The 12,193-nt window shown below is 49.3% G+C and overlaps 1 long non-coding RNA gene across 1 annotated transcript in view; it reads left to right on the forward strand.

The window, feature by feature from the left end:
• The window catches only part of LOC138991840 (uncharacterized), a 287,475-nt gene that overhangs the window by 227,944 nt on the left and 47,338 nt on the right, over positions 1-12,193 (forward strand). The window lies entirely within an intron of this gene.

Genomic DNA, 12,193 nt, shown 5'->3' on the forward strand with positions numbered 1-12,193 from the left:
GACACCAGACCCAGACTTGTAAAACCGCAGGGTCAGAGGGGCCATGGATGATGTAGCAGTCAGGAAGGGCCAAGCCGGGCTGAAGTAACAAACAACCCCCAAAATCTGAGGTTTGTGCTTTTATTTTTTATTTTGTTTTAAATCAAGGCTTATTTCTCTTCATGTGGGAGGTCCATTGTAAGTTGGCAGGGGCCTCTGCTTGGTGACTCAGACTCAGGAAGTCGTGCCATCTTGATCATTCCAGTTGCCCTGTGAGGGTCTCATGGTAGCAGTGAGCCACCCCAGCCCAGAAGTGACCCATTTCTCACTGGCTCATGACTCACTGGCCTGAACTCGTCACCCAAAGGGGCAGGCAGAGCAATCCTACCAGCATCCTTGACAGGAAACTCCTGGAATAACTGGCAAACACAGCACATGTGGGTGTGACAACTACACGCAGCGACTGGACTTCTGACCGGTGGCTGATGGCTCACAGTCAGCGGGGTTAAGAAGGGTTCAGAGGTCTGCCAGGCAGCACAAAGTGACCAGTAAGCCATGCCTGGCCTGGGTGCTGGCCTGAGGTGTGTTCCAGGGAACTGCCACTCTGGCCAAGACCAGCACCCTCACCTTGCCAGTGAAAAACCTGGGGTCCCAGAGAGAAAGCAGCAGTCCTGGGTGACAGAGCTGGCTAGGGGCAGGGCCAGTGGAGTCAGGGCCTGTTCCTCCTAGAGCAGCCCTGCTTCAGGTTATATACCAGGCCACTACTTCTAGGACTTGGCCAAAAAATCAGACCCCTCCTTCCTCTAAAACCTACCAAGGTTTCTTTTCACTTGTTAAAAAGTTAAAAAGCAGTGTCAGTTTGTGACCCATTCCCCTCTCTTCTCAAATCTGGAGCCACTGACCGGGGTTGGTTGGTGGGGGGTGCGGGTCACATTGACTGTTGGGCGTAGAGCTGTTGATATAAGTGAAAAAAACAGAGGAAGAAGATCTGGCCAAGTCTCCACTGTTTGTTCACAAGAACCGAAACTACCCTGTCTTTATTTTTCAGTGGAGGGTCGTGTGGGTCAGCCACACACTGGCATTTGGGTTTGTAATTCCCACCAAATGAGTCAGCAGAGAGAAGAACACAGAGTTTTTTCAGCAGACATCTTTGAGCTTGTGCCCACTACCATTAGAGAAAAAAAAGCCCTGTTTATAGAGTAAGCATGTAATAAGCGCAGAGCCCCATACACCCCGTACCCAGAGTCGTCAGCGTCCCTAGGGGCCTGACTCCCTCCCCTGTTGGGGGCAGACATGGCTGGCTTGTTCCAGCATGGGAACACTCACTCCTTCCTTCTCTGAGGGCAACCATGACAACATTTCTCAGTGGTGGAATGCCCATAAAGACCTGTGGAAAATGTGACTTAAATTCCACCCTGGAATCCTGGAAGAGTGTATGTGTGCACCTATACACATGCATGCCCACGCACGTGTGCCCAAGTGATGAGTATGTTGCTAGAAACACGTTTGCATCCACCTCAGGCAGGAGCAGCTTCAGCTACAGAGCCAGCCCCAGCCTACCTGCCAGATCTAGCGCTGAGCAACAGGGGCTTAAATGCCACTTCCAGCCCAGAAAAGGAGCCCTTCCTTGGCTTATTCATACTCGTTTGTAAATGACTGACACTGGTGTTTTGGAACAAGTCTTGGTAGGGTGGGGTTGCTGAGGTCATAGAAGGTTAAAGGTGTATCAAAGAGAAGGGGGAGTTGCATTAAAACAAGGGAGAAAAAGCATAAACAGAAGGTGGTGTAGGACTGAAGCATAAACTTTCCTCCTATCAGACATTTGCTGATAACCAGCATGGAGCTCATCACAACTGTGATCTGAGCTGAAACCTGCCCAGTGTCTCCTCTGCTCTCCATGATTCCTCGGCTGCAAAGTGGCCAGTTTGGGGCTGAACTGGTTCATGGGCTTGGGCCTCCATGTTGTTCTCAGGTTTCTCTGTTTCTCAGACAGCCGGAAACCACACCTGCATCTCCCCATCTCAGTTCACATCAGTCACTCAGTCGAGTCCGACTCTGCAACCCCATGGACTGTAGCAGGCCAGGCTTCCTGGTCCATCACCAACTCCTGAAGCCTACTCAAACTCATATCCATCAAGTCAGTGATGCCATCCACCCCTCTCATCCTCTGTTGTCCCCTTCTCCTCCTGCTTTCAATCTTTCCCAGCATCAGGGTCTTTTCCAATGAGTCAGTTCTTTGCATCAGGTGGCCAAAGTATTGGAGCTTCAGCTTCAGCATCAGTCCATCCATTGAATATTCAGGACTGATTTCCTTTAGGATGGACAGGTTGGATCTCCTTGCAGTCCAAGAGACTCTCAAGAGTCTTCTCCAACACCAAGTTCAAAAGCATCAATTTTTTGATGCTCAGCTTTCTTTATGGTCTAACTCTCACATCTATACATGACTACTGGACAAACCATAGCTTTGACTAGATGGACCTTTGTTGGAAAAGTAATGTCTCTGCTATATGCTGCCTAGGTTGGTCATAGCTTTTCTTTTAAGGAGCAAGCATTTTTTAATTTCATGGCTCCAGTCACCATCTGCAGTGATTTTGGAGTCCCCCAGAATAAGGTCTCTTACTGTTTCCACTGTTCCCCCATCTATTTGCCATGGTGTGATGGGACCAGATGTCATGATCTTAGTTTCTGAATGTTGAGCTTTAAGCCAACTTTTTCACTCTCCTCTTTCACTTTCATCAAGAGGCTCTTTAGTTCTTCTTCACTTTCCGCCATAAGGGTGGTGTAATCTGCATATCTGAGATTATTAATATTTCTCCTGGCAATCTTAATTCCAGCTTGTGCTTCATCCAGCCCAGCATTTTGCATGACGTACTCTGCATATAAGTTAAATAGAAAAAGTGAAAATGAAATTGCTCAATCGTGTCTGACTCTTTGCAATCCCTTGGATTGTACCCTATGAGGTTCCTCCATCTATGGAATTTTCCAGGCAAGAGTACTGGAGTCGGTTGCCATTTCCTTCTCCAGGGGATCTTCCCAACCCAGGGATTGGACCTGGGTCTCTTGCATTGCAAGTAGATGCTTTTACCATCTGAGCCACCAGGGGAGCTCAAGTTAAATAAGCAGGGTGACAATATACAGCTTGACGTACGCTTTTACTGATTTGGAACCAATCTGTTTTCCCATGTCCAATTCTAATTGTTGCTCCTTGACCTGCATACAGATTTCTCAGGAGGCAGGTAAAGTGGTCTGGTATTCCCATCTCTTGAAGAATTTTCCACAGTTTGTTGTGATCCACACAGTCAAAGGCTTTGGTGTGGTCAATAAAGCAGAAGTAGATGTTTTTTCTGGGACTCTCTTGCTCTTTTGATGATCCAGTGGATGTTGGCAATTTGATCTCTGGTTCCTCTGCCTTTTCTAAATCCAGCTTGAACATCTGGAAACTCCTGGTTCACGTACTGTTGAAGCATGGCTTGTAGAATTTTGAGCATCACTTTGGATATGGCAGTCCACTCCAGTGCTATTGCCTGGAAAATCCCATGGACAGAGGAGCTTGGTAGGCTACAGTCCATGGGGTCGCAAAGAGTCGGACATGACCGGCGACTTCACTTTCACTTTTGGTAGCGTGACAGAATGTGGTCCACTGGAGAAGGGAATGGCAAATCACTTCAGTATTCTTGCCTTGAGAACACCATGAACTGTATGAAAAGGCAAAATGACAGGATACTGAAAGAGGAACTCCCCAGGTCAGTAGGTGCCCAATATGCTACTGGAGATCAGTGGAGAAATAACTCCAGAAAGAATGAAGGGACGGAGCCAAAGCAAAAACAATACCCAGTTGTGGGTGTGACTGGTGATGGAAGCAAGGTCCGATGCTGTAAAGAGCAATATTGCATAGGGACCTGGAATGTTAGGTCCATGAATCAAGGCAAATTGGAAGTGGTCAAACAGGAGAAGGCAAGAGTGAACATCAACATTCTAGGAATCAGTGAACTAAAATGGACTGGAATGGGTGAATTTAACTCAGCTGACCATTATATCTAATAGTGTGGGCAAGAATCCCTTAGAAGAAATGGAGTAGCCATCATGGTCAACAAAAGAGTCTGAAATGCAGTACTTGGAGGCAATCTCAAAAATGACAGAATGATCTCTGTTCATTTCCAAGGCAAACCATTCAATATCACAGTAATCCAAGGCTATGCCCCAACCAGTAACACTGAAGAAGCTGAAGTTGAACGGTTCTATGAAGACCTACAAGACCTTTTAGAACTAGCACCCAAAAAAGATGTCCTTTTCATTATAGGGGACTGGAATGCAAAAGTAGGAAGTCAAGAAACACCTGGAGTAACATGCAAATTTGGCCTTGGAGTATGGAATGAAGCAGGGCAAAAGCTAATAGTGTTTTGCCAAGAGAATGCACTGGTCATAGCAAACACCCTCTTCCAACAACACAAGCGAAGACTCTACACATGGACATCACCAGATGGTCAACACTGAAATCAGATTGATTATGTTCTTTGCAGCCAAAGATGGAGAAGCTCTATACAGTCAGCAAAAACAAGACCGGGAGCTGACTATGGCTCAGATCATGAACTCCTTATTGCCAAATTCAGACTTAAATTGAAGAAAGTAGAGAAAACCACTAGACCATTCAGGTATGACCTAAATCAAATCCCTTATGATTATACAGTGGAAGTGAGAAATAGATTTAAGGGACTAGATCTGATAGATAGAGTGCCTGATGAATGATGGACTGAGGTTCGTGACATTGTACAGGAGGCAGGGATCAAGACCATCCCCATGGAAAAGAAATGCAAAAAAGCAAAATGGCTGTCTGAGGAGGCCTTACAAATAGCTGTGAAAAGAAGAGAAGCGAAAAGCAAAGGAAAAAGGAAATATATAAGCACCTGAATGCAGAGTTCCAAAGAACAGCAAGAAGAGAGAAGAAAGCTTTCCTCAGCGATCAATGCAAAGAAATAGAGGAAAACAACAGAATGGGAAATACTAGACATCTCTTCAAGAAAATTAGAGATACCAAGGGAACATTTCATGTAAAGATGGGCACGATAAGGGACAGAAATGGTATGGACCCAACAGAAGCAGAAGATATTAAGAAGAGGTGGAAAGAATACACAGAAGAACTGTACAAAAAAGATCATCATGACCAAGATAATCACGATGGTATGATCACGCACCTAGAGGCAGACATCCTGGAATGTGAAGTCCAGTGGGCCTTAGAAAGCATCATTACGAAAAAAGCTAGTGGAGGTGATGGAATTCCAGTTGAGCTATTTCAAATCCTGAAAGATGATGCTGTGAAAGTGCTGCACTCAATATGTCAGCAAATGTGGAAAACTCAGCAGTGGCCACAGGACTGGAAAAGGTCAGTTCTCATTCCAATCCCAAAGAAAGGCAATGCCAAAGAATGCTCAAACTACTGCACAATTGCAGTCATCTCACATGCTAGTAAAGTAATGCTCAAAATTCTCCAAGCCAGGCTTCAGCAATACGTGAACCGTGAACTTCCAGATGTTCAAGCTAGTTTTAGAAAAGGCAGAGGAACCAGAGATCAAATTGCCAACATCCACTGGATCATCAAAAAAGCAAGAGAGTTCCAGAAAAACATCTATTTTTGCTTTATTGACTATGCCAAAGCCTTTGACTGTGTGGATCACAATAAACTGTGGAAAATTCTGAAAGAGATGGGCATACCAGACCACCTGACCTGCCTCTTGAGAAACCTATATGCAAGTCAGGAAGCAACAGTTAGAACTGGACATGGAACAACAGACTGGTTCCAAATAGGAAAAGGAGTATGTCAAGGCTGTATACTGTCACCCTGCTTATTTAACTTATATGCAGAGTACATCATGAGAAACGCTGGGCTGGAGGAAGCACAAGCTGGAATCAAGATTGCCGGGAGAAATATCAATAACCTCAGAGATGCAGATGACACCACCCTTATGGCAGAAAGTGAAGAGGAACTAAAAAGTCTCTTGATGAAAGTGAAAGAGGAGAGTGAAAAAATTGGCTTAAAGCTCAACATTCAGAAAACTAAGATCATGGCATCTGGTCCCATCACTTCATGGGAAATAGATGGGGAAACAATGGAAACAGTGTCAGACTTTATTTTTTGGGGGGGGGCTCCAAAATCACTGCAGATGGTGACTGCAGCCATGAAATTAAAAGACGCTTACTCCTTGGAAGAAAAGTTATGACCAACCTAGATAGCATATTCAAAAGCAGAGACATTACTTTGCCAACAAAGGTCCACCTAGTCAAGGCTATGGTTTTTCCTGTGGTTGTGTATGGATGTGAGAGTTGGACTGTGAAGAAAGCTGGGCGCTGAAGAATTGATGCTTTTGAACTGTGGTGTTGGAGAAGACTCTTGAGAGTCCCTTGGACTGCAAGGAGATCCAACCAGTCCATTCTAAAGGAGATCAGCCCTGGGTGTTCTTTGAAAGCTGAAATTCCAGTACTCTGGCCACCTCATGCGAAGAGCTGACTCATTGGAAAAGACTCTGATGCTGGGAGGCATTGGGGGAAGGAGAAGAAGGGGACAACAGAGGATGAGATGGCTAGATGGCATCACAGAATCGATGGACGTGAGTTTGAGTGAACTCCGGGAGTTGGTGATGGACAGGGAGGCCTGGCGTGCTGTGATTCATGGGGTCGCAGAGTCGGACACGACTGAACAACTGAACTGAACTTGCTAGCGTGTTAGATGAGAGCAATTATGAGACAGTTTGAACATTCTTTGGCTCTTTGGGATTGGAACGAAAACTGACCTTTTCCAGTCCCGTGGTCACTGCCGAGTTTTCCAAATTTGCTAACATATTGAGTGCAGCACTTTCACAGCATCAGCTTTTAGGATTTGAAATTGCTCAACTGGAATTCCATCACCTCCACTAGCTTTGTTCATAGTGATGCTTTCTAAGACCCATTTGACTTTGCATTACAGGATGTCTGGCTCGAGGTGAGTGATCACACCATTGTGGTTATCTGGGTCATGAAGATCTTCTTTGTATAGTTCTTCTGTGTATTCTCACCACCTTTTCTAAATATCTTCTGCTTCTGTTAGGTCCATATCATTTCTGTCCTTTATTGTGCCCATCTTTGCATGAAATTTTCATCCCCATCTAGACATTGCTTTGCCAGCAACCAACCCAAACCTTTGTCTTTGAAGTAGCGTGTTGAAGCAGCAAAGGGATGTTGGGGGCAAGAGCAAGATGGGATGGGACAGACCAGATGTAGGACATGGGGGTGGGAGTCCTGGGAAGGTGAGGAGGACCCCACAGGAGGGTCCTGCCACAACCGCAGTCAGGGTTACTCAAGTCTCCGTGTCTTTTCCCCGAAGTGCAGCATCTCTCAAGGCTAAAAACGTATCATGACTCTCAGGCATGGAAAAATAAAGTGGGCTGGTTTAGCTAATGTAACTCAGATGCAGTGCCTCTCCTCCCTTCTGCTGGAGCCACGAGGCTTGGCTGTATCTGATCTGGAAGAAAACTGATGTCTCAGGGGCTCTGATACACATCTCTGTTCAAGCCTGTGTGTGTGAGCGTGCCCGGCCGCCAACTGGTGCCCAAACACGTGCTTGGAGGGAGGAGAGGAGTTCTGGGGGGCAGCCCTAAGGGATGAGCTACCTGTTAAGATGGCCCAGGTCAGGTACAGGTGAGCCGAGCCACACTCTTGTCATCTGCCTCTGGTAGGAAGCAGTCCCAGCAGCGTTTCACCTCAGCCCTAGGTGGGGAGGTCTGCAGAGACTCTGTTCCTAAAATAAAGTCCCAGGTCCTGGGGCTTGAACACATCTTTTTGAAGGACACTATGGAGCTCTCATAGATATTCAGTCAGTACTCACAGCAGCCTGATGAGGTGGTTGCTGCTGTTACTTCTGTTAGATGGCTGAGGAAGAGAGGCTCAGAAAGGTTAAGTTCCTACCTAACCCAAGATCACACAGCATGCTAACACGCAGAGGTGGGACTTGAACCCCGGCAGCTTGCTCCAGATAGCTTGGGGCTGTTAAGATAAGTGCTGCTGTGCTCATCCATACACAGGACTTTGTATGGATACATGTTCTCTTGGGGTAACCTCTACAGATGGGTAGTCCTGGGCCATATGGTGAGTCTGTATTTAACTTTTTAAAAAAACATATCTATATAATTATTTGGCTGCGTCAGGTTTTAGTTAAGGCCCAAGGATCTTTCGCTGCAGGGTGAGGGCTCCAGGGCACGAGAGCTCAGATGATCGGAGGCATGTGGGGTCTTAGTTTCCCCAACCAGGGAGCAAACTTGAGTCCCCTGCATTGCAAGGTGGAGTCTTAACCCCCGACCAGGGAAATCCTGTATCTAACTTTATAAGATAGGCCATCCTGTTTTCCTCACAACGTGTGACAGTTCTTGCTGCTCATGTGTTTTGCCAGGATTTGGAATAATCATCTCTCTTCTCCACCTTAGCTGTCCTTGTGGCTGCACGGGGCTATTTCACTGTGGGTGTGATTTGCATAAAATGAGTGTACAAAAATAAGATGCAGAGTAACCAGAGAGAGAAAAAGAAACAGAAATCTGAAACACTGAGGCCAAGCTTCATAGCCAGGAGGCGTGCTGTGCAAATACTGAGTCCTGACAGTCTCTGTGATTAAGCAAGAGCTGTGAGAAGACACAGCCAAGGGGGCAAGAGAAACAACAAGGCCCAGGGCCCTCACCACCAGCATCCCCTGTGAACCCTTTCCCCGCTCTGCTCTCTCTCATCCTGGCCCCGGTGTGGAGGCTTACTTTTCAGTTCTAGCCATGTCTTGGTCACGAAGCAGTCCCTCATCTTCAGAAGAACCTGCAGCATCGGAGATCCGCAGATATGGACTGGTTGGGCTCACAGCACACTCTCAGAATCTTCTACTCACTGGTGGTCTTAGCTCTGTCCCGTCCCTGCCTCACTTGCCCCCACCCAGGGGTGCTGGCTGGACCCATCTCCCACATGAACAATGCACTTGAGTCCTCCTGTGGGGATTTGCTAACCCTGGGAAGCCAAAACTAAGACAGGAAGACTGACCACGAGAGAATGGAATATTTGAAACTGAGCCATTCCGAACAGAAATCCACAACTTAGGATCATAGAAAAGGTCCAGGATACAGGCAAAGGAGCACGTAAACCCCTCTGGTGTCTCGTGGACACTAGCCACACAGCCTCATACGGGGAGGTCACCGAACATGATGATGCATCATACAGCCAACCGTCCTAGCGTCTGTCGGCCTGACACACAACACACTCTCACCCTCAGGAGGAAGTGGTAGCCTTCTCCACTGGGTGTGACTCGGAAGGAACTCTTACACTATCTGAATGGAGAGCCCCCCGGCCTGCCCCGGTCACCCACAAGTCTCCACGTGGCGTCTACCGCCAGTGTCTAAAAATAGAAGCCCCCCGCCCCGCGCAGTGGGGGAACCACAGGAAGCAGTTCAAAACCACTTCCGGCGGCCACTCTGTGGCCGTTGTGAATAGAAGGGCTGCTGCGGGATTCATAGGCAGTACACCGGGGCCTTCCATCAAGATGGAGCCACCCTGCATCGGGACGCGCTGTGGGGGTGGACGCGCGTCCCGTGGGCCTGGGCGCCGGGTCCATTCCCAGGCCTTCAGGCCCTGAGCCGGCACAGACAAAGCTCCGGAACTCACGGGAAACGGACTTCGGCCTCCTCACGTCCGGCAGCAGCTCCACGGCGCAGCCCGCAGCGCACACCCCGGGCGGCAGCTCCAAGCATACTTCTCTCAGTCCTGGGCTTGACCTGCCCTCTCTCCGCCCCCCACAGCTGCTTTTACTGTACTGCCTTTCACTGTATTTTACACGGAGAGAGCCTCAACAGCTGACCTGGGCAGCGTGGTTTTTTCTGTCGTGTCATTTTGTGTTGCGGCAGCGGTGCTGACCTGCGGCTTGCCTCACACTTTGGCGAAGTTCGCAGCAGGCAGCTGTATAAGAGAACGCCGCGTTTGTCAGCTCACCCTGCTCATGGCGACAGTGACGTCCTCAGGGCAGCCAGCGGGGGGTTCCCAGCAGCCCCCTACCCATCTGAGGCTGGAAGGCTGAGCTCAGGCCCCACCCCCACAGAAGATGCTGTGGCTTCGGCTTCCAAGGTGACAGGAGAGGCGGGCTCCTCATCACCTGCTGCTGCTTCTCTCAGAATAGAACGCAGAGGGAGGGAACATCTCATGGGCAAAAGCCACAGTGTTAAAGCCCGAGTCCTCACCGTGGCTGCTCCCCACAGTCTCGTGGGCATCTCTCTCCACGTCAGCCACCGCTTACTGGAGTCCAGGCGCCAAGACGCTTCCGTGAGAATGACAGCTCAGGCCCCTTCTTCTCCAGGACCTGATGTCTGGGGCGTGGCCAGGAGACCAGGAAGGAATGCGTTAAACCACTCCTTAAATAAGCCTCAAAAGCAGCCATGCAATTAACCAGCTCAACCCAAACAAAACAAGGATCCCTCAGCGGGCTTCCCCAGGGTTGGCGCAGCTGGATCTCACGGTCTGTGAGGACTGTGAGGACGGAAGGCCGGGCTCTCGTCAGTCCCAGAGCGTATCCTGGATCCCTAACCTGAACTGAGAAAGGGGGAGGTGAAAAGGGAGCTAAAGCATTTCCTGAAAACGGCAGACAGTCCCCATCCCCACGGCCCTGTCGCTGTGCGTGTTACATGGCCGCCTCACATCCTGGCTCTTGCCAGGCAGGAAGTTCAGGGCCCTTTTCTTGCATTTGTCCAGGAGGGGAGCGGCCTCTGGCGCATTCAGGCCTGAGCTTATGGAATCAAGGAGTGGCCTCTGGTTCTGATGCACAGGAGATGCACACCCGGGGTGCCGGGGGCAGAGCGAAGGGTGGAGGACAGACCCTCTGAGGCCTGTTCTGGGCAGTGGGACCTGAGGCAGGTCCTACAAGAGCAGCAAAGCCCTGGACTCCTCCTCTCCGTGGGTTGTGCGTGCAGCAGGCACACACTGACACATCTGTTACTCACATGAATGCGTGTCTGTATTTTCACCAAGACTTAAGTCATATTTGAAGTCTTAGCCCAGGTTTTCCACAGGGCAGTGGGCACTCAGGGACAAATTTAGCCTTCATTAAAGGAGCAAGTCTTCTGAAGCTGGACGTGCAGCCAGCATTGCCCCACAGAGCGTGTACAGCCAGACGGGAAGCCTTCTCAGTCTTTGCCGGGAGGTTTCCCATGTCAACTGCCTCTAATGACATCCTTCTGACATACGACCAAGCCTGTTTTATTTGTACCATTTGTCACAGATGCTGGGATGTGGCGTGGATTGGGAAGGCTAAATCTGCCCCCTGATTTGGGGTTTTGGGCACCTTATCAGACTAGGACGGCTGGCCGCTCTTTACCCCTTGTCCAGGTACCCACAGGGGCCTGCAGGCACGTCAGGGTCAAGTGTAGCACTTGTCTCCTCACACTCCCCCTGCCCCGAGATATTTACAGTCTCAAGGAGGCTAGAGCCAGAATCCAGAGGCGTGTTCTGAAGACAGCAGGCTCAGGAAAGGCCCTTCTCATTTTCTCCTTAAGATGCTCAAGGCGTGAGTTCTTAGACTTGTGGGTCAAGGCTAGTCGACTGGCTGCAGCTCCTTACAGAGCAGTCCAGAGCTTAGCGTCCTGCCTCTTCCTAGCATCTCGGCAGGAAGTGGCAGGGGAGAATCTAAGGCACACCCAGCAGGGTGATGACAGTGGGGGCGAGGCTGGAGCTGGCTTAGGGTCCCCAGTCTGCGAGGGCCCATGCAGTGTTGGCAGGACCCCCTGGGGGAGGGCAGCCCTGGGGCTGGCAGCAGGGGGCTGAGAGCGGGGCTGCGGGGTCCCTGCAAGCTGGCAGGACCCAGCGCTGGGCTGGAATTAGTCTCCAAGGAGGCCAAGGTTCCATGAAGGTCCAGCCCCTGAGATGGAGGAGGAAGAAGCAGTGTCTGGGCTGACTCCAGCCTGGGGTTTCCCTTTTCAATACAACTTCTGTTGTATTGAATACAACTATATCCAGTAAGTCCAACTACCAGCGCTTTTCTGTCACCTGGTCTTCTAAAAAGGTGACAGACCCTCTTACAACTGTGTTTCTGGCTCCTCTTTGTCCTCTTGACAGATTTACGTCTTAGAAGAAGAGTAAGGTGTGGTGGAAGGCATAAATGTTTATGGCAGTCACCGTAACTTCTTCCAGGAAAGTGAAGTGAAAGTGAAAGTCACTCATTCGTGTCCGACTC

This window comes from Bos mutus, chromosome 18 (genome assembly GCF_027580195.1).
Source record: "Bos mutus isolate GX-2022 chromosome 18, NWIPB_WYAK_1.1, whole genome shotgun sequence".
In the NCBI taxonomy this organism is placed as follows: Eukaryota; Metazoa; Chordata; class Mammalia; order Artiodactyla; family Bovidae; genus Bos; species Bos mutus.